Source organism: Mixophyes fleayi, chromosome 8, assembly GCF_038048845.1.
Source record: "Mixophyes fleayi isolate aMixFle1 chromosome 8, aMixFle1.hap1, whole genome shotgun sequence".
In the NCBI taxonomy this organism is placed as follows: domain Eukaryota; kingdom Metazoa; phylum Chordata; class Amphibia; order Anura; family Limnodynastidae; genus Mixophyes; species Mixophyes fleayi.
Genome location: NC_134409.1, coordinates 12,753,665 through 12,780,233, shown reverse-complemented (window position 1 = coordinate 12,780,233; position 26,569 = coordinate 12,753,665). Strand labels below are relative to the sequence as shown.

The window sequence follows — 26,569 nt, the reverse complement described above, 5'->3', positions numbered from 1 at the left end:
TCTTCTTTACTTGTGTGTTAATCTCCAGATGTTGATCTAGATTGAAGTATTTCATTATGCTAATTATGAAACGATGTTTCTATTTAATTTCAAATTTGCTTGTGTTATTGCCTTTGTCTGTTAACTATAATTCACTTTGTGGGTGGTTAGAATATCTTTAAATAATGACAGGAACACAGTTTAAGTTTATCCTATATATTAAAGGCTTTACTATCCTGCAAATCCGTAACTCCAGGTTAGAAATTAGGCCCATTCCTTTAATAATCACCCTGGATCTTTGCAAAGAAAGAAATATAATTTAGTGTATTTTTAGAGACACAGAATTCTGATGATTATATGTTTGTTTTTTTTGCACAAATTAGTGCAGTGCAAATGCAATTTTATGATGTCCCGTACCTAATGTATTTAAACAGTTAAGTGCAATGCCTGGTAAATGAAGATTACAGTGACTGCAGTAGAGGAACATTCCCTCCTTCTGATGGGTAACGTTGGACATCCCATCTGAATTTAGGCTGGGGCAGGGCCATCTTTTCCATTGGGCACGATGGGCAGGTGCCCGGGGGCCCATTGGCAAGGGGCCCCGTAGGCAAGGCTCTTAATAAGAATAAATAAACCTGCAAAAAAAATATCCTGCAAAAGAGAAACTTCAAGGGTCACTGAGCGAGTACATTTTAAAAAAGCAGTGCATCGGGGCCCCTATATATATATATATATAATATATATATATATATATAAAATATATATATAGGGGCCCCGATGCACTGCTTTGCCCGGGGGCCCGTAATGTTGTTAAGGTGGCCCTGGGCTGGGGGCAAGGGGGCTCTTAGTTTTAAAAAATGAAATAGTACTTCCAGTGCTGGAGAGTGAGCAGTGTGTTCCCAATTTTGCTGTCTTCTTGGTTTTTAGTTTAGATTTTTGTTATTGTTGGCAATCATATCAATAGGTCACGTTTGGCACCAACCAGATACGTTTATATGCTAAAGACTCATTTACAATGGCAAATATACAGTTGGAACAAAACACTTAAAAAAAATCAAAATTGAACTATAATTTAAAGAAAACCCTAATGGCCCCTTAGTCACATGACCTATTTTAGGCATACAGGAAGGTTCAACGAGTTTTATTGTAGAAGAAAAGTTCTAATTAATGAAAGTGATGATCCAAAAGTGATAGTAATTTCTGCCAGTATGTGCGTTTCCATCACAGACTGCAATCCAGCAAAAATGTTGAACATGGGGGACACTTACTATTTGCAGAAAGTGGGCGCTCACCTATGTATCTAGAAGGTGCATTTGTGAAAAACAGTTCTTAGTAAAAGAGCAGATCTCTGTTTATTGAAGCCCAGTGCTGGACTGTGCCAAATGCTGCCCATTCTTCCCAGCAAGCCACCCATGGAGCTTCAAGAGAGCTCTATTGTAGATCAGTATGAACGGACAGCCATGGCTCATACACAGTGCAAGTCAGCTCTCGACTTCAGATAAGAGCTGTACGAAGGTGGGATGGGGAACTTTTATTCAGGTCAATTTTTGGCCACAGCAACTTTTAAAGACATGTTTTAAAGCATCGCAATTAAGAATCATCTATTATTCGTGAAGTTGCCTGAATATGGAATTTAATAAACCTGGGAACCGTTACTTTTATCAATTCTACTAAATGTCAATTATTTTAAAGGCTCGCTAAACACATGTGGCATTTGTAGAGCATATTGTGCTCTTGTGGAAGGAAGCTGCACTTACACTGGCTGTTATGTGAAGGGAGATGGATAAACACTAAGGGCATGAGTCATTAAGGAAAATAAGGCAAAAAAAGGAGTAATGTTCTCTGGGACAAACCATGTTACCATGCAAGGGGTGCAAATTAGTTTATTATTTTACACATAAGGACAATACTGGCTGTTTTTTCATTTAGCATGCAAATACTTGATAGCTTTATTTTTACACTGAAATTTAAAGTTGATCTAGGACATGTCCTATCCCAACTATAAATCTGTCCCCACGTTTTAAATTTACCTCCCCCTCCAATGCAACATGGTTTTGACCAGGGGCAAAGTTTCTCCTTTTTAATGCTTTGCTCTCCTTAATGACTCAGGCCCTAAGTGCCTGAGTCATTAAGAGGCACATACTGAGCGCATTGTGCGTTTGTTATAAACCGTACGTAAATGGGCTCTGTGTACTCCAGAAGTCAACAAGGAACGGATCAAAAGACATGTGTGGTGTTGACTACGGGTGTAGTTTTACTAGACCAGACGCTGCAGGATGCGTAGAATACTTATGTGGAATATAACATCTCAAAAGAACACACTAAAAAAAATATATTAAGCAATTTTTACACTTGCTCCTGATTGGAGACACAAGTTATAGCATGCATACAATACTGACATTACTAGGACTCAGGACTTAGACTAGCCCTGTAGCTGGATCAAGAGATACAGCAGAAAATCAAGCAACTGTGAGACGGTCAGAGCACACCCTCATTGTAAATTAACTATGGCCAAACGCCCCTTCCCCACCGCATTCTCTTCCTCGAAATCGTAGACTGTAGTAAGTGTCCATTGCATCCGCGTACGTAGTTGGCTTCGTTGACGGGTGTATGTTCCATTTCTGCGCATGCGCAGGCGGATTTTACATATGATACGCTCAAAACAGGCCCTGAGTTTCGAAGCCTAAAATATGTGTGCACGCAAATAACCCATGTGTCATTAACCTTATCAACTATTTCCTGCTAAAGGATGATAAAAGAGGCTGGTTGCAGAGTCCTCGCTCTTTCATACAAGCCGGTTTGTTTTTTAAATTTGGATGTCAGGCACAGAACACTATGTCGCTATGTCCCATAGCGAAATTCGGAGGGGGTATCCAGCAACGCAATCCATTCTCCCCGACCCCTACTCTGTTTTGTAGTAACTGCGCTTGCCCTGACATGAGTCGGTGGAACTAACGCAATTTGCACAGAGTACAACGCTTTGGGCCCCTGCAAATCTCCAACCTTTCCCCCCTACTTCCCTCTCTCTTACTATCCCTTTAAATAAAATCTAGTTGAAGTGAATTTCATTATAGGAAAACTTTGCAGTTAGCAGATTACCTCACGAGCCTTCTTTTAGGCCATGATATTATCTTGAATTATAAAACAGACTGCAAGCCAACGTACCCTCCTTCCAGACAATCGTTCTGCAGTTAACGGCTCCTCTTCTCATCAGCAGCATCAATATAATTTGATATACACATCCACACACTTTATTTTTGCGTGTTAAGTTGGTTTTGGGGGTTCATCACAGGTTTTTGTTAGAGGTAATAATTCTTTAAGGGTCTACTCTGAGATTTTATATATCTCATCATTCGCGCATCTGTTCCAAAGATTTTATAACTATTACAACTCATTTGCAAAGACAGAAAAAAAGAGTATTTGTGTCTCTTTGTGCGGACTTGTACTTTTAAGGCAGGAGTTTTGTCAATGTGGAAGTCGGGTTTGCTTATAAAATTTATCCATGCTACAGGTAGATTTATTAAAATGTTATTAAGTCTTCAACATTTTTATGGAGACTCACCGCGGACATGAAAATTGCTGATATACCAAGTACTAAAAGTACCAAACTCATCAGATGGTTCATATGTAGATTAATAAAAAATACATTTTTTACGCCAATAGTTTTTAAGTGTTGTGAAAGGCGTTAAAGTGGGCTAGTAGCTTACACACACACATGCCATTGAAAGATGGATGGCCTTAGGCAACCTCTTGGCCTTCAGCTGTTGTATAACTATTATTATTATTTATTTATTTCTAAGGCGCCACAGATTCCGCAGCGCCGGATACAAAATCAAGTGACAAATAGAAGCGGCAATACACATAAGTAGCTCAGTGTGAGTAATGCTATGGGGACTCACAAAAGAGTGCAGCAAAAGACGTGACAGGACGTACGAGGGAGTCAGACAGTAGACAGACGTGGGACAATAGGTAGAGAGGACCCTGCTCACGAGAGCTTACATTCTAAAGGGTGGTGTGGGGAGAGACAGTAGGGCCAACTGGGAGAAAATGTAACTATTGACAGTGTCGCCAGCCTTTGCTAAGGCAAAAGACTAGAAGGGTGGAGAGCTGTGGCAAAGGAGGTATAAGTTAGTACACCATTCTATGACAAAAAATATATATATCTGTAGTGCACCATACACGGCATAGTCCATAGAGCAAGTACTTTTGGCATGTGTGATATAGTGAAAAGGGACATACTTATTGCACTGTAAAAGTGAATACTTTGCTTGTGTGTGTTGAAAGAATTTACTCTCTGCTCCCTTCATAACTCAGTGTATGGCATAGTTGCCTACTCTCCCAAATTTTTAGGAGTTCTCCCGGACTCCCAATGGAGCAGGCAAAAATCCCGGATCCAGATTTAGGCGTTATTGAAGATGGCGGGGGTGGGGCTAAATGCGTCATCATGGCCCCGCCCCCTGCTGCGATTGGGTAAAATTGCCTGAGATTGACACCGGCGGAGCCTAACGGTGCCCGTGCGTGGCCACGCCCCCCTCGACGGATCCCCTCCCGGAAAGCTGCCTGCAAAAGTAGGCAAGTATGGTGTATGGTACAGGAAACATAGTAAATACTATATAAAGCTCTATTATGTACAACACACATATCAGTTCTGGTGTCCACATTATAATGCAGATCTCATATTCTGGTGAAACCAGTATAGAGCATCGGGCCTCAGTACAATGCAGAGACAATATTGTGGTGATGAAAACACAATGTAGAGGCCGTATGTTGGTAACTGTAGTATAACACAGAGCCTATATTCTGTTGACTAACATACATTGCAGAACCCATCAATTAGTAACTATGGCATCATAGTCTAGTGATATAGTAGAAATAATAACATATATTCCAGTGACTAAATAAATAAAGAGCCCACATTCTGGTGACAATAGCATAATGCAGAACCAATAATCTGTTTACTACAGTACAGAGCAGAAGTTCTATTCTAGTGACTATAGTATAACAATGATTTCATATTTTAGCAACTATAGTACTAAGAACATAAATGTGAAAGGATGGGCTTACTCTGCCATCCTGTTGGATGGTCACAGATTGTTTGGGGTTTTGTTTGCCTTCAGTAACCTACTGTTATGGATCACTTCTACTGCTGCTGCTTGGCCAAAGCACCAAATCACTGACTGCAAGGGTCAACTGCCAACCGATGTGGTGCCCCTAGCTGTAGGAAAATAATCTCTCTCATCGCCAGACTCCTTCAATCACACTTTTAAATATCTGTCCCTAGTTAAAAAGTGACTAAGTCTCGCTATATATTATTATTTTGTAAGTTTGTATTGTGAGAAAGAAAAGGAATATGTTAAAGTCTGACTTATTTGCTTTCTACTTGCAAATTAGGCGATTTTAACATTCCATTTAACAACCCCAATGTCTCTACATCCACAAAACTTATTTAGTTTACTATCTCCTTTGGTCTCTCCCAGTGGACTTCATTTTCAAATCATTATGATGGACAGTTCCTTAACCTCATCTTCTCCCTTCTATGCTTCATCTCTATTTCCCCAACTCAGTCTTCCAGCTTTCTAACCTTCTTTCCTTCAACCTCACTTTACCTCATACTTCAGCCTTGCATCCAAAATCATAGGCCTAGAGCGACACCTAAATTGTCTTAAGTCAATCCACTTCTCTTTTTCACTCATGCTTTTCCTGTCTCCTATAACTACACTGTCATGTCCTGATCTGGCCACCTGTCTCTACAGAAAGACACCACTGCAGCCCTAGATGAAGCAGGTTTGCCACCACATAGAGTTTCTCACCATCTAAACCTCAACCATGGCACACCAAACAGTCTGCTACCTGCAAAAATGCTCTTGAGCTGTTGAGGACCACTGGAGGAAATCTAACTGCAACAGCGACTTCCTTCACTATAAATTCATCCTTTTATGTTACAGCCCTGCCCTTTCTCTTGCCAAGCAAACCTGTTCCACTACTCTAATATCCACCCAATCTTCCAACCTTGAACATCTCGTTGCATCATCAATTTAATTTACTGTCCACTTATACCACCCCCTTCCTATCCCATATCCCATGACTCTGCCATCTACGTCAAAGACAAAATTGACACCTTTGTACAGGATATATCTCTTCATGCTAGATCTTGCTCACCCTACCAACCTTCTCTTACACTTCCCAGTTCAATTAATTCTCCCCATTAACTAAGGCTAAAGTCTCTGCACTCATCTCATTGTCTCGGCCAACAACGTACCCCGTGATGCTTTTCCCTCTCATCTGATTCAATCAGTCATCATCATCATCAGTTATTTATATAGCGCTACTAATTCCGCAGCGCTGTACAGAGAACTCACTCACATCAGTCCCTGCCCCATTGGAGCTTACAGTCTAAATTCCCTAACATACATACAGACAGAGAGAGAGAGAGAGGGTCAATTTAGATAGCAGCCAATTAACCTACCAGTATGTTTTTGGAGTGTGGGAGGAAACCGGAGCACCCGGAGGAAACCCACACAAACACGGGAGAACATACAAACTCCTCACAGATAAGGCCATGGTCGGGAATCGAACTTATGACCCCAGTGCTATGAGGCAGAAGTGCTAACCACTGAGTCTACTGTGGTATGTGGTATCTGGCACCAAGATGTTAGCAGCAGATCCTTTGAGTCCCGTTAGTTGCGAGGTGGGGCCTCCATGGCTTGGACATGTTTCTTCAGCACATTCCACAGATGCTCAGTTGGATTGAGAACAGGGGAAGTTGGAGGCCAAGTCAACACCTTGAATTTTTTGTCATGTTCCTCAAACCATTTGTGTACAATTTGTGCAGTGTGGAAGGGCGCATTATCCTGCTGCAAGAGGCCACTGCCATCAGGGAACTCCATTGCCATGAAGGGGTGTACTTGGTCTGCAATAATGTTTAGGTAGGTATTATGTGTCAACGTAACATCCACATGAATGTCAGGACCCAAGGTTTCCCAGCAGATATTGCCCAAGGCATCACACTGCTTCAGCCAGTTTGCCTTCTTCCCATAGGGCACCCTGGTACCATCTCTTCCCAGGTACACTGCGCACACGCACCTGGCTGTCCACATGATGTAAAAGAAAATCATCAGACCAGGCCACCTTCTTCCATTGCTCCATGGTCCAGTTCTGGTGGTCACGTGCCCATTGTATGCGCTTTTGGCTGTGGACAGGGGTCAGCATGGGCACTCTGACCGGTCTATGGCTATGCAGCCATCTGCGATGCACTGTGTGTTCTGACACCTTTCTATCATAGCCAACGTAAATCTCAGCTTATGATATAAATTTTGGTCCAGCGGATTTACAGCTGAAAAGGAATTGTATTCCTTAGGTTGAATTGGAAACTACCTTTGGGAGGAATTTGGTGATGGTATTAGTTACAAGTAAGTTATTAACTTGCCATATTTGCCAGACTTTTAGTCCCATCCCCTTTAACGCTTGCAGTCACTGTTTGCAGTACACATAATCCAATTGTGTTTGAGATTCACTGTTTACTTACAAGGTTTGCAGTTCACGTTTCCCAATAACATTCATGGTTTACCGTTTATGGCTCACATTAAAATTAGTTATCTTAACTATCTTTGTTTTTGCACTATATAAATAACTTTTTTTTAATTCAAACCTATTTGAAGTTCGTTGTTTGCTGGTCCCTGTTAAAACAGATAAATGTATAAATTTAAGTTCAAAGGGCCTGAGTCATTAAGGAGAGCAAAGCGTAAAAAAGGAGTAACTTTGCATCTGGGCAAAACCATGTTTCATTGGAGGGGAGGTATATTTTAAATGTGGGGACAGATTTATTTTTGGGGTAGGGCATGTCCTAGATCAACTTTAAGTTTCAGTGTCAAAATAAAGCTATCAAGTATTTGTGTCCTACATAAAAAAGCAGCCAGTATTTATCTTCCGTACAAAATAAAAAAAACATTTTCCCCGCTTGCATTGTAACATGGTTTGTCCAGGAGAACACATACACCTTTATTTGCCTAGCTCTCCATTATGACTCAGGCCCAAAACGATCAAACCTGTTCAGTTTTCTCAATATTTGCTTGATTTTTGTAAATCGATAAAAAATATAAGATATGGCAAAATGTAACTTTTTAGTACTGATTTGATGGCTTTGAGAAACTATACAGGGCTGGTTCCAGCATCTCTGATTAGGGTTAATGTCTAGACCCTATGAGCACCCAGCTGCAGGGCGTATCTGGTTGGATCCCCAATAAATTTCTGGGAATCATGTTGTTTTCACCCCCCCCCCCCCACCAACTCCATGGGTGATGGGTAGGACCGTATGCCTCATACAGAGATCAGCAAGCTTCAATCACAGACTACATTCTCAGGCATATTGCCTCAATGAGAAAAGATGGCTGCCTCCATGTGTGCAGGCAAAGTACTTTCAAAAAATAATTGGAAAATTTTAGTAATCCGATTGCTGTCAAATAAAATTGAGTAGAGCTTTTTATTTGCTTTTGGCATTTGCTGAATATCTGAAACATTCTCATTTCTACAAAATGCTTTCATTAACAGGATGAAAAGTGACAATTAAAAATAAGATAGAGAGATTTGTTCTTCATGAATGATTATTTTTCTTGCGGGTAATTGAAGGGAAAAATAATTTCACGATATCAAGGGAGGGTTGTAAAATATGACAAACACATGAAGCAATGACCTAATTTACACTACAGTACATTAAATTACCTCTCAGATCTTGTATGCAAAGAATGCATACAGGACCCAAATTACAACTTTTAACACTATACATACTGTTAGTGATACTATATGCTACCCAGTATTATGTCATCATAGGCAAGCACGGGGGGAGTACACGTGTCAGGTGATAGGTGACAGGTGTATGAAATCTGCCCTCTGAACCATATATATTGTGTAAAATATACAAAAACTGTTGCACCCGTTGCTTCTTGCAGATCAGTGTTATATGTGGATTTTTCAGAGCAGGACATAAATATTACAGATGAGCATAGGCAAACCGAGGGGGAGGGGGGGGGGTTCCTAGTGCCTGGAAACCACCTCCAAACCTGGAGCACTGTATAATTGAGTGGCTAAACCCTGCCCCCACTTCACACAGCTCCTCTTGAAAAGGGAAAGCTGCGCGCGCCTAACAGTAGTGCAGGCATCATTGCCCATGTATATTATGAGGATAGGAAGAGTTGGAGAGCAGCCAAGCACTGTATAATATCATAGCCACGCCCCATGCATGCTGGTCACGCCCACTGGTGGCGTGGTGTGGAAACCCCCCTCTACAAATCCTGCGTTTGCCCCCGATGAGTGGTTCGGATTCTGAGAAATCCGACACATCCGAGATTTGGGGTTCTGAGTGAAACCGAGTCATGACCATGTTTGGATCTCAAAATGAAGTGAAATAAAGGTGTAGTGCAGTGTATAAAATAAATAAATAAGCCCCAGTCTTTTGGATGGAAATATAAAAATGACTTTTGCACTTGGCCAAAAGGCTAAGGCAAAGGAAAGTGCTGAAGCTCAAAAGCCAAGTGCCTTACTCTATGCGAAAGGTGCGCTCCATCACCTGGGGCATTTTCAGGCACCTCTGGCTCAGGCCGCATTAGGGGCACATAACATCTTGGGCTTCACGCAGTCGGCCTTATGGCCAGAGGACCAGGGGGTGGCCCATCGGCAGGGAGCACCTTTAAGTTCCACTGTGAACATAGACATCTACACCTGATATTAGCCAAAAAGCCGAAGAGATAAACCCTGCTTGCAGAAGGCTGCACAGCCATTGAACCAGTTCAGAGATGGTGGAGATCAGGTCCTGTCCTATAATTCAAAGGGACACATTCTGCGCCTCTGTGTTGCACTTCATCATAGAAGTGTATTTCTAAGCACATATGCTGCATATAATAAAGACAATCCCAATATTCCCTCACTTAAAGTCGTAGATGAGGCTAAGCTGAGCAGTATTTGTAATGAAAGCAGTTGGTTCTAGAGTGCTAGGAGTCTGGACCTTGAAGTGACATTAACTCTGTTGTACAATGCACCGCTTCAGATTTATCTGTCTCCTCATGAATCTGCACATGTAGGTTACAGAGAGTAGCCTGGAAGTACGCTGAGCGGACCATGTATCTGCTCCGGTGAGAAACCAAGAGGATTTGCAAGACACATCCAGTGTGTTTTGTAAATGGAGTTCACCGTTGGGAAATTACCTTGATTAATTACCACCACCCCCAGACACATAATGATAGCCCCTCACCAAACACATTATGACACCCCTTCAGACACATATTGACACCCCTCAGACACATTATGATACCCCCTCCCCAGACACATTATGACACCCCCTCAGACACATTATTACTTCCCCTCAGACACATTATTACACCCCCTCAGACACATTATTACTCCCCCTCAGACACATTATGACACCCCCTCAGACACATTATGACACCCCCTTAGACACATTATTACATCCCCTCCCTAGACACATTATTACACCCCCTCAGACACATTATGACACCGCCTTAGACACATTATTACATCCCCTCCCTAGACACATTATGACACCCCCTTAGACACATTATAACAACCCCTTTAACACATTATTACATCCCCTCCCTAGACACATTATTACACCCCCTCAGACACATTATGACACCCCCTTAGACACATTATTACATCCCCTCCCTAGACACAATATGACACCCCCTTAGACACATTATTACACCCTCTCAGACACATTATGACACCCCCTTAGACACATTATTACACCCCCTCAGACACATTATGACACCCCCTTAGACACATTATTACACCCCCTCAGACACATCTTGACACCCTCTCAGACACATTATGGCATCCCCTCAGACACATTATGATATCCCCTCCCTAGACACATTATGACACCCCCTCAGCTATATTATTACACCCCCTCCCCAGAAACATTATGACACCCCCTCAGACACATTATGACACCGCCTCCCCAGACACATAATGATGCCCCCAGAGCACTGTCTGTACTTACCTATGCTGCGCTGGTGCTGCTGACATCCAGGGTAGAAACTTCATGCAGAGTGACCAGGGAAGCTCTTAGTCCCACCAGATTACCTAATCTTGTGAGGCTAGCGCTTCTCAGCTCACTCTGCAGCCAGCAGGAAATAGCCAGACAGTGTGATATCACACGCTGTCCTGGGACCTGGAGCTGCTAGCAGCTCCCTCCCCCCTTAACCCTCCGCCTGTGTGCATGCGTGGCCGCTTGATGGGAAAAAAAAAGTAATTAAAAATATATATATTGAATGCTTCCAGTGGAGGCCCTGGCAGGCCGGGGGCCCTGGTACTTTGTACCCACACTTCTCCTCTCACCGCCCCTGGGTACAGTCTTGGGCACCTATGTAAGACGGACAAATGAGGAACAGGATACCTTATTAACGAAAGGCATGGAGGGGTTAAATCATAATGAAAGACTTGACAAACTACATTGTCTAGTTTGGAAAAAATAGGCGCCTCAATTGTGACCTATTTAGTGTCCACAAATATACTCAAGGATAATATGAAGATTTATATGACAAGCTCTTTACAGGGCTGTACGAGTGACAAGGGACTTACACCAGGACTGGAGGAATGACATTTTCACTGCCAACCTATAAAGAGATTTTTCAATGTGAGGCTGGTTGGACTGTGGAAATCACTGCCGAAGGAGCAGGTAATTGCACAATCACTAGATGGATTTAAAAATGGATTGGAAGTCTTTTTTACAAGTAGCGGTATCAATAGTTATAATGAGCAAATTAAGCAGCTGGGGTGATTGATCCAGGGAACTCATTTGCTATATGGGGGTCAGAGAATTCCACCCCGCCCCCCACCCTCGGGGTGAGGATAAATTGGCAAATGCTTTTGGGCATTTTGTTTTGCTTTCCTCTAAGTCAATAAATCTAGAATTTAATAAAAGGTTGAGTTTGATAGTTTTTTTATTCAACCTGATGTAACTATGTATCTTACATCAATCTGAATTTTGTACTCAAGATACAGCGTTTAGTCTGTGGTGTCAGTTCCCACGTGCACAGCAATCTATAAAAAGAATGTGATAGAAAGTTACTGCATTTGGCTCTCCATATTAAATAAGTTCTATGGTGTAGTTAGGTCCTTCAAATATCAATGATACAAGAAGCAAAAACAGATTTCTAAAATACGTAGGAGACAGCGGGGAACAATTAAACAACTATATGGGGGCTGTATAATTAACAAATTCATTATTAATGCAATGGCATAGATTTGCAAAATTAATTTGTTTATACAAAAAAAAAAAAATACGTTTACGGCACCGCTGAATGGCTAATTTAATCAATGCACTTCTGCCTTTGGCCAATGTGTACTAATGAGTTTTTCTTGTGTGTTCTGGTCTCATTTATTTTAATAAAGTTGCCAGTATGTTGAACTACAAATTTACAAAAGCGCTAGCATACTAATACTTATGCATCAGATGAAAGGCGATGTCAATGCATAATACATGTTGTTTTTACTGCAATTTTTTAGTATTACTTAGAGACATGGGGCCTGATTCATTAAGGATCTTAACTTGACAAACTTCTTATTTTAGTCTCCTGGACAAAACTATGTTACATGCAAGCGGTGCAAATTAGTATTCTGTTTTGCACATAAGTTAAATACTGACTGTTTTTTCATGTAACACACAAATATCAACTTTAAATTTCAGTGTACAAATAAGCTATCAAGTATTTGTGTGCTACATGAAAAAACAGTCAGTATTTAACTTATGTGCAAAACAGAATACTAATTTTCACCCCTTGCATTGTAACATGGTTTTGTCCAGGAGACTGAAATAAGAAGTTTCTCAAGTTAAGATCCTTAATGAATCAGGCCCATGGTTACATTGGTCCACGGCTTTCTTGGCTACAAATCCACTAGGTTATACAATATCTCCAAGACAGGGAGATGGCTTTTTATGTTAAAGAACTAACAAACCCCAAAATATAGGCTGCCCTATATAAAAGAGCTTTTAGTAAGATTCAAAAATATATAAGTAAAAGTTTTAGGAATGAAGACATTTGAGATAAAGTTCAGATATTGTTGGAAGATTTATATTCTGTGCACAAGACACTTAGGCCATGTGCTCACGGCTGCTTTCATTTTGGAAGGGGGGAAGTATCAACAAGACCACTACCTGTCTGAAACAGGTAAGAAGTAGCAGAATAGAGGAGAGCAATGCCACACTATTACAAGCATCAAGGGGACTATAGTAATATAATCCCCTTGGTATATAGGACTATAGTATATAGAGTATATTAATATTCTGAATTTATCTTAACATACTGAACACCCAAATCTAAATTAATTACATTTTGAGCAGAGTTCTTGTTTAAATTTATTGAAGAATAAATACCATGTGACTTTCACAGTCTGAAAGCTTCTGTGATACTGGCCAGGGATAAAACATAGGCTGGAACCCATAACAAAATTTGGGGGAGGGCCTGTAGACTTCGATCTATGTCGCTGGCGGCCCCCCTCTCCGCTCTTGCCTACGCATGCTCCCACTCCCCATGCATGCTCATAAAATAATGTGGTGGCCTAGGAAGGGTGACATGATATTGCTCGAGCCCCACCCTCACCTCCAGGCCTCGTTAGTCCCACCACTGACTCTGGCCAAAGATAGACACAAGGACAGAAAAATGCTTGAGCGTTCCTACCACTTATGCTGCCTAAGGATCCCTATCAACAACCCCTCTTCTCCACACTCTTGTTTTCTTTTCGACTTTCATCATACTTGGTCTTTGTGAAGAGATCAGTCAATTTATAAGGCTGTGGTATTTCTGCCTTGAGGTAGGCAGAGTTACTTCGGTCAGGTGAATCACACTTTTGTTTCAGAGTTGAAGAACTACCGTTTCATTACAGAGTAATTGAGTTGCACAGTTAAAATGGGCCTGATTCGTGAAGGCACGAATACTAAGCCAAATGTGCGTTTGTTTCACATTTGTCTGCGCTCGCCCGACTTCAACAAGGAGCAAATCTGAAGACACACGTGGTGATGTATAGGGGTGTAGGTCTACACTGCTCTACTACACAAGACACTGCAGGATACATCCAATACATTTGTGGAGCAGAAATTCTCTAAAGAATGCACAGAAAAAAATAATAACAGTGAATTAATGTCATATGTTAATAATATAGGCATTAATGACAAAACAATAATTTTTTTATTTTTTCCCCCCATGAAATACATTTATCAGGATGTTATTCATGTCTACTGAGCATCTCCCCTGACCTCTCTCCCGCTGTCCTAACCCCGGTATCTAGCTGTCTCTCTGCTGTAACTACCTGGATGTCACAGCGCTTCCTGAAACATCTCCAAATCTGAGCTCATCATCTTTCCTCCTGCCAATGTTGCTATCCCTCCCAATATCTCCCTCTTGGTTGACAACATCACTCTTTCTCCTGTCACCCAAGCCCACTGCCTTGGAGTCACCCTTGATTCAGCCCTTAGCTTTACCCCTCATATCCAGTCCCTCACCAAATCCTGCCACCTCTGCCTTCGTAACATTATGAAAATCCGTCCCTTTCTCTCAGGTAGCAACCAAAATCCTGGTCCATTCACTCGTCATTTTTCGTCTTGACTATTACAACCTCCTTCTCACTGGTCTTCCTGTCTCTCACATTTCTGACCTTCAATCCATACAGAATGCTGCAGCTAGACTCATCTTCCTCTCCCACCACACCTCTTCCCCTTCTCCTCTGTGTAAATCCCTTCATTGGCTCCCCATCCATTTCAGAATTCAGTTCACGCTCCTTACCCTGACTTACAAAGCCCTCACCAAAACTTCTCCCCCTTACATCTCTGACCTTGTCTGGTGGTACATACCTACCTGGCCACTCTGGCTCCGCCTCTGACTTCCGCATTAATTCACCTCTCATTACCTCCTCCCATGCTCGCCTCCAAGATGTCACGGGCACTAGGGGTCTTTACCCAGGGATCACCAGATGGTAGGCTTACCAGAGCAATGTAGATGGTAATAGGGTACTCTGGTAGCTGGGTGATCACGGAACATGAAATGATGGCCGATGAGATGCTCAGGAAAGTCTATGACTAGCAACACTGGTAATAATGAGGTAATAATACACAAGGAACTGTATGGACAAGGACACGTGAAGGTAGTCAGTGGTCTGCGATAGCAAGTTGTACCACTGCTATAGTGAGGAGGAATGTCCAACAGAAACAAGGAGGTGATGAGAGTCAGCGGTCTGCGGATAGCAAGTTGTACCACTGTCTGAGTGAAGGAATGGAATCCAAGTGGAGGTATCCAGGTAGTCAGTGGTCTGCGGTAGCAAGTTGTACCACTGCTATGTGAGAGGATAATGGAACAGGTGATACCGGAAACAGGGATCAGTGGTCTGACATCAGCAAGTTGTACCACTGAATATATATGTGAGGAGGTGCACGGGGGAAAACTGCAACACAGGATATACACAGGCACCTTATACACGATCCACAGTAATATGCACAATATAGATATATATATATATAAATGACTGAGCAGGTCTGCAATCTAGAAAGTCTCTTGAAGTAGTCCAGCACAATGATAACACAGTCAATGATGGCAATAGACTCAGCGGATAGCAGACTCCAGAGAGAACCAAACACAGTCCAGCAAGATATGCAATACACAGCACAGTCAATGAGAAGTATGCATACCGTGGTTCAGCAGTAGCAGTCAGATGGGATAGCAGCGGTACCTGAGCGGCTAGAGGCCGACTGGATAGAAAGTCCCTGGACAGGTGAGTGAAGTAAAAGCTGGAGTGCACGGAGGCAGCGGATAGCAACGAGCAAACAGTCACATTGATATAAAATAACGTTGAAGTGGTTTAGAAGACTGTAGTGCACGGAGGCAGCGGATAGGAATCAGCAAACAGTCCTGATGATACAGTTGATGGTAGAAGTGGTTTAGAAGACTGTAGTGCACGGAGGCAGCGGATAGGAATCAGCAAACAGTCCTGATGATACAGTTGATGGTAGAAGTGGTATGGAAACCACAGGAATAGAAGTGGTTTGGAAACCACAGGAATCAGCAGCGCTGAATACACGAGGAATACAGGAACACCTTCAGAGACTCATGAGGAATGAGACTCCAAGATCAGGCAACGTGGTAGTGACCACAGGTGCTTAATATAGGGAGGTTGCCTGATCTGCCAATTAAGTTAAAGGGGTATACACTGAAGTATAGAAAAGGGCTGCGCATGCGCAGACCCTCAGGATGGTGGACGGCCACGGTTCCTAAATGTCCGGGAAGAGGCACTCACGGTCCGGTGAGTGACAGTACCCCCCCTTTTAAAGGTGGGCACAGAACGCCTGGAACCGGGCTTGTCCGGATTTTTGGAGTAAAACTTCTTCAAAAGGGCAGGAGCATTAAGATCTTCAGCTTTGATCCAAGAGCGCTCCTCAGGACCAAAGCCCTTCCAATGAACGAGGAAGTGGAGGACTCCTCGCGAAATTTTTGCATCTAGTACCTCGGTAATCTCAAAATCCTCCTCCTGATGGACTTGAACTGGCTGCGGAGCTGAGGGAGGAGTTGAAAAACGGTTGATAATAAGAGGTTTGAGCAAAGATACATGGAAGGCATTAGAAATCCGAAGACTCTTAGGAAGAAGGAGTTTCACACATACTGGATTGATAACTTGAATGATCCTATATGGACCAATAAAACGAGGGGCGAATTTCATGGATGGAACCTTCAAACGAATATTTTTTGTGGATAACCAGACACGATCTCCAATTTTTAGTGGTGGAATAGCCCGCCTCTTCTTATCAGCGAAAGATTTATATTTGACAGATGTCTTCTTTAAACAGGTTCTAACCTGAGACCAGATATTTTTAAAGGTCTGACAAACAGTTTCCACCGCAGGAACTTGGGTGGGCGGGAGGGCAGGAAATTCCGGAAAAGACGGATGGTGACCGTGAACCACCAGCACTTGACTTTTTGAAGATGACTCCTGAGATCCATCTTCAACGTCCGATGACGTCATGAACGCCCGATGAGGAGGAAGGCGTTCAGACTGAACTTTATCACACAGATCCGTAGATGAAGGATCTTGTGGAGGAGGACCTGGTGGAATAGACGAATGCTGTCTTTTGAATGAAACCACTTGGGAGAGACAACGATGATGACATTCAGTTCCCCAAGATGTAACTCGAGGAGTGCGCCAGTCAATCTGGGGAGAGTGACACTGAAGCCATGGAAGGCCTAAGACAATCGGACTTGTCGTAACAGGAAGGATCAAAAACGATATTTCTTCATGATGCAGGGCACCAATCTGAAGGGTTACTGGAGACGTACTCTGGGTGATGAGACCGTTGATGAGACGTGATCCATCTATAGCCGTCACAGTAATGGGTGTTTTTAAGGTAATCACTGGTAGAGACCATTGGTTTACTAATGATTTGGAAATAAAATTTCCTGCTGCTCCGGAATCAATCAATGCCTGTGACTCAAAGGTTTTGGTAGCAAAGGAAATAGTCACATCCAAAGCGCAGACTTTAGATTTCATAGACGATGGAGAGGACTGCAGGAACCCTAACCTTATCTCCCCAGTATTGGTTAGAGCCCGGCATCTCCTGGGACAAGAATTGAGCATATGCGTAGAATCGGCACAATAGATACAAAGTCTATTCTTTATTCTTCGGTCCCTCTCCTCTAAAGTTAATTTGGAGCGACCTATCTCCATGGGTATCACCGGAGATGAAGCTGGGTGAAATTGAGGATTTGAGAGAAGAGGTGTTTTAACCGAAGTTGATTTCTCAGGTTCTCTTTCACGAAACCTCAGGTCTACACGATGGCAAAGAGAGATCAAATCTTCTAAAGAGGAGGGTAGTTCTTGTGAAGTCAGTGCGTTTTTAATTTTATCGGAAAGCCCCTGCCAGAAGGCGGCAATTAATGCTTCAGTGTTCCACTGAAGTTCAGAGGCTAAGATCCTAAATTGAATGACGTACTGAGCCACAGTGCGAGATCCTTGGCGAAGACGGAGAATGCTGGATGCAGCGGAAATAACACGACCTGGTTCATCGAATACACTTCGGAACGTGGAAATAAATTCGGCACTATCCTGTAACAATGGATCGTTTCTTTCCCACAGAGGGGAAGCCCAAGCCAGGGCTTGTCCTGAAAACAATGAAATAAGATAGGCCACTCTGGAACGATGGGTAGAAAAATTTTGAGGTTGGAGCTCAAAATGAACTGAGCATTGAGTAAGAAAACCCCTACAGGTTTTGGGGTCTCCATCATATTTTGACGGAGTAGGCAGGTGTAGCGTGGAAGCAGTAGACACCTGGGATGGCACAGGGGAAGAAGATGACGACACGGAAGGATCAACAGTGGCTGCTACCTTAGGCACAGAAGTTACTTGGGCGACTAAAGTCTGATAACATTGCAGCAACTGTTGTTGACGAACATCTTGTTGTTCCATACGGGTAACCAGATATTGCAGCATCTCTTTGGCGGTAGGTTCCACATCTGGGTCTGTCATGGCCTGATCTTACTGTCACGGGCACTAGGGGTCTTTACCCAGGGATCACCAGATGGTAGGCTTACCAGAGCAATGTAGATGGTAATAGGGTACTCTGGTAGCTGGGTGATCACGGAACATGAAATGATGGCCGATGAGATGCTCAGGAAAGTCTATGACTAGCAACACTGGTAATAATGAGGTAATAATACACAAGGAACTGTATGGACAAGGACACGTGAAGGTAGTCAGTGGTCTGCGATAGCAAGTTGTACCACTGCTATAGTGAGGAGGAATGTCCAACAGAAACAAGGAGGTGATGAGAGTCAGCGGTCTGCGGATAGCAAGTTGTACCACTGTCTGAGTGAAGGAATGGAATCCAAGTGGAGGTATCCAGGTAGTCAGTGGTCTGCGGTAGCAAGTTGTACCACTGCTATGTGAGAGGATAATGGAACAGGTGATACCGGAAACAGGGATCAGTGGTCTGACATCAGCAAGTTGTACCACTGAATATATATGTGAGGAGGTGCACGGGGGAAAACTGCAACACAGGATATACACAGGCACCTTATACACGATCCACAGTAATATGCACAATATAGATATATATATATATAAATGACTGAGCAGGTCTGCAATCTAGAAAGTCTCTTGAAGTAGTCCAGCACAATGATAACACAGTCAATGATGGCAATAGACTCAGCGGATAGCAGACTCCAGAGAGAACCAAACACAGTCCAGCAAGATATGCAATACACAGCACAGTCAATGAGAAGTATGCATACCGTGGTTCAGCAGTAGCAGTCAGATGGGATAGCAGCGGTACCTGAGCGGCTAGAGGCCGACTGGATAGAAAGTCCCTGGACAGGTGAGTGAAGTAAAAGCTGGAGTGCACGGAGGCAGCGGATAGCAACGAGCAAACAGTCACATTGATATAAAATAACGTTGAAGTGGTTTAGAAGACTGTAGTGCACGGAGGCAGCGGATAGGAATCAGCAAACAGTCCTGATGATACAGTTGATGGTAGAAGTGGTTTAGAAGACTGTAGTGCACGGAGGCAGCGGATAGGAATCAGCAAACAGTCCTGATGATACAGTTGATGGTAGAAGTGGTATGGAAACCACAGGAATAGAAGTGGTTTGGAAACCACAGGAATCAGCAGCGCTGAATACACGAGGAATACAGGAACACCTTCAGAGACTCATGAGGAATGAGACTCCAAGATCAGGCAACGTGGTAGTGACCACAGGTGCTTAATATAGGGAGGTTGCCTGATCTGCCAATTAAGTTAAAGGGGTATACACTGAAGTATAGAAAAGGGCTGCGCATGCGCAGACCCTCAGGATGGTGGACGGCCACGGTTCCTAAATGTCCGGGAAGAGGCACTCACGGTCCGGTGAGTGACACAAGACTTCTGCCGTGCTGCCCCTAATCTTTGGGACTCCCTACCCTGTCTGACTGGACTCTCCCCCAGCCTTCAGTCCTTCAAACGCTCATTCAAAACTCACCTTTTCAAGCTCGCCTAACCTACCACCTCCTAGCCATTATATCCATCACCTCTTCTTCCTCGCCTGCCATCTTTTCTCCCAGTAGGTCCTACTATCTCTCGCCACCCCTCCCTTTAGAATGTAAGCCTTCGCGGGCAGGGTACTCTCTACCTATTGTCCCAGGTTTGTCTCCTGTCCCTCGTACGTACCGTCATGTCTTTGGCTGCACTTACTGTGTGAGTCCCCATAGCATTACTCACACTCATCTGTGCTGCTGACATGTATTACCTCATCTATTTGTTACTTGCTTCTGTATCCGATGCTACGGAATCTGTGGCGCCTTATAAATAAATAAATAAATAATAATAATAATAATTACATTTTTACAGATGCTCCTGATTGTAAACACCAGTTATAGCATACATACACAGCTGTCATTATTAGTAAGAGGCACTTAGACTAGACCTGTAGCTGGAGCAAGATATACGTCTGAAAAACATAGCTTGAAACAGACGCTGCTGTGTACGCTCAAGATTGGCACACCCTCACTGTGCACTGACTACAGGCGAACGCCCATTCCCTGTCCCGTTTCCTCCGTGAAATCGTAGGCTGTAGTGAGGGTCCTTTGCGCTTGTGGCTGTGTTCTGTGGCATATCTCCTAGTTCTGGGCACTCCCTGAGTGATTTTCCAATACGTATAAAATCGGCATTTAAGCGCCTTTATGGATCAGGCCCAATATGTTCACAGGATCAATGGCATCAGGCAAAATCACTTGCAGAGGTGCATCAGAGGGTAACACGTTTTGAATTTGTACTATATTTACAGTAATACACATAAAGTCCTGCTTTGATTTATGAAACAATTAGGACGTTCCTCATCACCAACATCGCTAGAAAGTACTTTTTACTTATCAATTAACATTAGAAACACTGAAATCACTTCCTAAAATCTATTTTAATCTTCTAGCCAATCTTTAATGCATTCAAATCTCCATATTGACATCCCTTAGTCATTTGTTTCATTGAGCTGTGTTGGAAAAGCAGTATTTTAACAATGTCGTAAATGCACCCGACTCCATAATTTAACTTTCACTTCTGATGGATCTGCTGGAGTATTCACGAGCTAAAGACCAGGAGAACGCCAAACACGTGTCATACTGATTTTCATTAAAGTGCTAATTCTGCTCAATTCTTTACTCCTTTGCGACAAAAATAACTTTTGGAACATCTGCCTTCTTCTGTTTTATAGAGGAAATTCTAATTTTCTTTGTTTTGTAATGCAAAATACTCTCCTTAAATCCTTAGCAGATTATTGCTTAGGTCATGTGCCGAATAAGGTATTGAAATTCAAGGAGAAAACCCTACTTATGGTATGCTGGCAGTTTGATCGCTAGTGATATCTGTAAACGATTGCTTTTATTTACATTAATTTGCATGGAGAAAAGCGATTTTACAGTTCAGTCTTGATAGGCAATTTTCAACCCACTGTCTAATCGCACAGTTACAAAGAAACAGGCCTGTTAGTGTCTACTGCAGTGACATAAGAAGAGGTTTTTGAAGGAAATATTAAGAATAAAATGTAAGTTATTACGTGATACTTCAAGCTACCATACGTCTAAATTTAGTCTGGAAACTGCATGGATCCTTTTAAACATATTTTATATCTCAAGGTGAAAAAATGATTCAACTATGGATATAAAAAGTCGTCCTTTTAAAGCAATGTTTCTATGAACAAGGTCAAAAACAGTATTAAACAAATATAGCGCCACAATTTCTTGTCTGTTGCTCTCCAAGGCTATTTTGCATGTTGCCTTTGTCCTCAACAAATCATTAGAGAAGCTTATAAAGCAGAGTCATAAATCTAACCCCCTCCAACCCATCTTATATACAAATCATCTGAAAGACCAGTGGGACCCTATTAAATGCAGACATACAGTCTAAGCGTATATATCATAGATTAAAGTACACAGCAAAGTTTTCTAAGACATAGACAAGGTTGAAAAGCATATTGGATGTCTTTAAAAATCTATAAACGTGACCTTTGCCATAAGCATAATCATTGACCTGGAGAGTGAGTTTTAGTTACGGGGATTAAGCTACCACCGGTAGCTTAACTAGGGCGAAACAAATGCCACTGAAAAATTGATTGTTCTTTTTAGGATACTAGTACCAATCGACCTGCATCACACTCTATTTTCAACTCAAGATGCATAAAACTTCAGAAACTTATGGCTATGCCCCCTTCCTCAAACAAGGAACACCCCTAAAAATGCACTTCCTCAACCCATTTATCTCATACAAGCAGGGTCACCTGGCGTTGCGCGGGTCCGATTTGTAATGTGTAGCAGTTTTTATATATTAGCTAATTATTTGGCAAATAGACCAAAACTTTCTTTAGAAAAGATTTGTTGCTTTGTCACGGTGCCATTATGTTGTGTTGGCACAAGGTTTCCGTCCAGCAGTCAAACAATTGTTTACATCCCAAAAAATATGTTTTTAATATTTGACGCTTTGGTCTAATAGCTTACTTGTTCAATACTAAATAACTATGTAAGATTTGTAAGTTTTGCCTTGGGAGCTGTGGAAGATGTTCAACAACAAACAAACAAAGAAACAAACTTCTTCTTTCATATATAAAAAAAGATTAGTAAGCTTTCTCAGCAAAATATAATCCATAAAACTAGGCACAGTGGGATGTACGCTAGATTGTATAGCGCATCCTGCATGAAATCGCTCTGCGAATGCCCTAGAAAGTAGGAGCTCACATAGGTGTCCATGAAGATTTACGTGAATCTGCCACTTGTGCCATTCTGGCCTGGATAGGCTAGATGGGGTGGGATAGGGACATTCTAACGTAGAAGGCTTGTACGTGCAATTGCGAAATGTATATCTATAATGCCTGATAAAGCCATATTATTTACATTGCACAAATCTGATACATTGTTACTATAATATAGGAATTCACAAGAGGGAATAATGTAGTTACAATGAGCGTTGTTTATTTAGAATTGCGCAAATCGAATTTTTCAGATAAAAATAAATTCATTATAAACCCGTCCAAGCCCCACATTTATTGGCAATCTTCTTTCTTACTATAGTCCAACAAGAATTCAGAATAGCTGGGTGCAACTCAACATAATATTTACTCCTACACTGATCAAGTAGTATCAGCTGGAGCGGTCAACAAGCAAATATCAAATCAGAAGAGGCCAGATAGTGCTGCTGGTGTCAGTATCATCAGTACGCATGCCATGTCCGGGCCTCCGTTACCAGCAAAAGATATGCTTCCATGTCTAATTAGGCTATATCTTCAGGGGTGTCACGGTTCAGAGGGTTGGATCCTAGATCTGCCTAATTTAGCACTACTCCCAGCAAGGCGTGGAGTCTAACGGTTGGGCGGTATTCACCAGGTACCACCGCAAAGTGGTTTGGTCTTAGCTGCGTCCACCTGCAGGTCATGGCCCTCACTGGAAGTATCAGGCGAGACCTATAGGGGAATGTAGATAGGAGAAACTCTGCAGACAACAGGTTATAGTAGGAGTGATGGAGCGTTAGCACTGCGGACAAGTGGTTACCACAGGGTTAGTGGAAAAGTACACAATGAAGAGTCAGCTCTGCAGACAACAGGCTATAGCAGGAGTGATTTAGCATCAGCTCTGCAGACAACAAGTGCAGCAGGAGTGGTGGAGCGTCAGCTCTGCAGACAACAAGTGCAGCAGGAGTGGTGGAGCGTCAGCTCTGCAGACAACAGGTGGGGCAGGATCACAAAATTAAGCAATTGATTAATATGGCGCTTCACTAAGTGTGCAGCCTGTTAGATGTAATGGACCGTCCACTTCCCTCCACAAACAACACACAATAAAATATAATTGAAAACACATACACTTGGTGCACACATTTCAACACATGAGATGATGATATATTCCTCTTTAATTCTATAGTAATAAGATCCTCCCACTAGAATGTCAACCTTGATCCTTCTCTTTACGTGGGCTCAGATAGTCTGAAGTATGAACTCATAAAAACACAAATAGAAAGAAAAATAGTGTGATATGTCTTAAACACAGAATTCAAAAGTCCGAAGATTCCCAAAAAGAAATTTTCTTTTCCACTTTGTGATTGAGGATGAAATTACACCAATAAATTCTTGTGTCTTGCACACCATCATAACCCCCTAAGGGTTTGTGCTTACAAGAATTCTGACGTTATTGAGCATTTCAAATATGATCCGCAAATTCCTCCTCCGAACTCAGCCGCAAAATCAACTCCACAGTTCATATAGTAAGAGAAATAATAAACAGGAACTGGTGCATTATCATTTAACACCGTATTTATTGCACAAAAGTATATTCCGCAGGTAAAGCAGCAAATGAACATCAAAACATATACCAAGTCTCTAACATAAAAACTGGTAATGTAAAAAACTCATACCAGATTCCTTTGAATAAGTAGCGTCTCAAATTATACACATCCAAATGTAGAAAAGATCCAGCTCACAGCTATATATTTCCAACGCGTTTCGACTCAAAACAAGAGTATAACCGGAAGAATTAAGAAAATCTGTGAGAACTACAGGTTTCCACAGATGTGAAACATGCATGGCCTGCAAAACGATAAGATCTAAGATAAGTAAGATCACTAATTTGGAGGTTAATGGGTATGAGATTAAGATCGATCAGTTTATCACATACCACACTAGCAATGTGATGTATATCATGGAATGCAAATGTGGTAAATTTTATGTTGGGAAAAACCACACGCCCTCTGAAGATTAGAATACGTGAGCATATATATACACACAAGTTAACCCGTGCATGATACTCATGCATTCTAGTCAAATCAAGCTACTTAAGGTGTTAAAAAGGTTCTTGTCATGCATTTGGGCCATAGCCCAGGCCTCCTCAGGGGAAGAGCGTTACTTCCCGACGTAAGCGCCCTTTTTTAACGTGGTTTTGTCCACATGTCACCACCTCATCATTCTTCTCCATCACCTCATCCTTCATTTTCATCGCCACATCTATCCAGATGTCTATCCAGACACAGGGATCTCTCTCAGCGGTCCTGAGTATCACACTCCTCTCACTCTGTCACCCCCGGCAACCACCAACCACTCCCCACTGTCACCCCCGGCAACCACCAACCACTCCCAACTGTCACTTCTCCTTCAAGAAATATATATATATTTTTTTTAAATCTTTATAAACACTTTTAACAATTAACAAATTAAATTAACAAATTAAAAACATCTTAGTATACCAAATTTCAGCCCTTTCTGAATATTTTTTTCCACACACACTAAGAATTTAGTAGGTCAGTGTATAACTCCGCCCAGCAGGTGGCGCTGCAGCTTGGTTTTATTTTTTCCACACACACACACAGACAGACTAACACACGCCACTAAGCATTTATATTATAGATACGTAATGGTTTAGAAACCCATTCAGTATCTAATCATTTTAAGAACTATCATATATGCAAACAAGAGTACATTAAACAGTTTTGTGGCATAAATGTGGTTAAAGGTAGCTGGAAGAATAGGGATATTGTAGGCTCTCTATCTAAGGCTGAAATTAAATTGTTTTTTTTATTGAAAACTTTGACCCCCAAAGGTCTGAATATAGAATTTGAACTTAAGTGGTTCATATGATATATTTGGAGCCGAATAGACTATAGGGGTTTTTTTTAAACACAATGGGTTTCTTTAAACATAATGAGTTTTTGGAGCTGAGATTGGATTTGCTCCGTTTTTTATTTTTTTTAAATTTTGTTGTTGTTTTTGTCTAATTGGGTTAGTGATAACAGCATCTCGGGTCTGCGCATGCACAGACCCGAGAAGAAGATGCCGGGGGCCGAAGCGCGGAGGTCAGCGGGCAGCAGGTAAGTGTGTCGGGCCTCAGTTGTAGAAACTGAAGGACCGGCATGTGACAAGGGGGTGTACTACACCTATGTGTGCACACCCTAAGTGTACTAAAATTAGACTTTCCAGCTCCTGTTCTGCCTCTACAGGCGTAAGGGGCCGCAAGTTCAGTTTGATGTGTACACCGTTTCTTCATGTTCATGTGCAGTATATTTTTATGTACCACAAATAAACTTGCATCTAACACTAAATGAGTCCCTTATTTTTCTGGTGAATCTGGCGTAATGGGGAGAGAATTTAGAAGTTGTCCATTATTGATTCATTTTTATAATGTTTTACATTGTTAAGGGCTATCTAATTATGATTTTTAGTTACATTTCCATCGGGCAACGTTGAACGCTCATCATGATCATCATCAAAATGTATTTATAAACATATTCCATAGTGCTTTACAACTGGGGGCAAACATACATAAACACATAACACACCTAAAACACACATAAACAAACTGGGTATACAGACAGAGAGGTGAGAAGGCCCTGCTCGCAAGCTTACAATCTATGGGACAATGGGAATTGGATACATGAGGTTAAGTCTACATATTGTATTTCGATCCAGCCAGATTGCAAAGGTAAAAAACAAAAACAAAAGCAAAAAAAAGCAAAGCAAAAAGGGAATACTCATGGACTATAGACTAGGGCTTGGACTGGAAAACGTTTCAATGTCAAATTTTGATAATTCTGGCTATAAGT

General features: G+C 42.0%; 1 long non-coding RNA gene across 1 annotated transcript in view; it reads left to right on the top strand.

Moving 5' to 3' along the window:
* The window catches only part of LOC142100005 (uncharacterized), a 110,404-nt gene that overhangs the window by 50,155 nt on the left and 33,680 nt on the right, over positions 1–26,569 (top strand). The window contains exon 2 of the long non-coding RNA XR_012678650.1: positions 25,754–25,837. This is a non-coding gene — a long non-coding RNA (uncharacterized LOC142100005). The remainder of the gene's footprint in view (positions 1–25,753; positions 25,838–26,569) is intronic.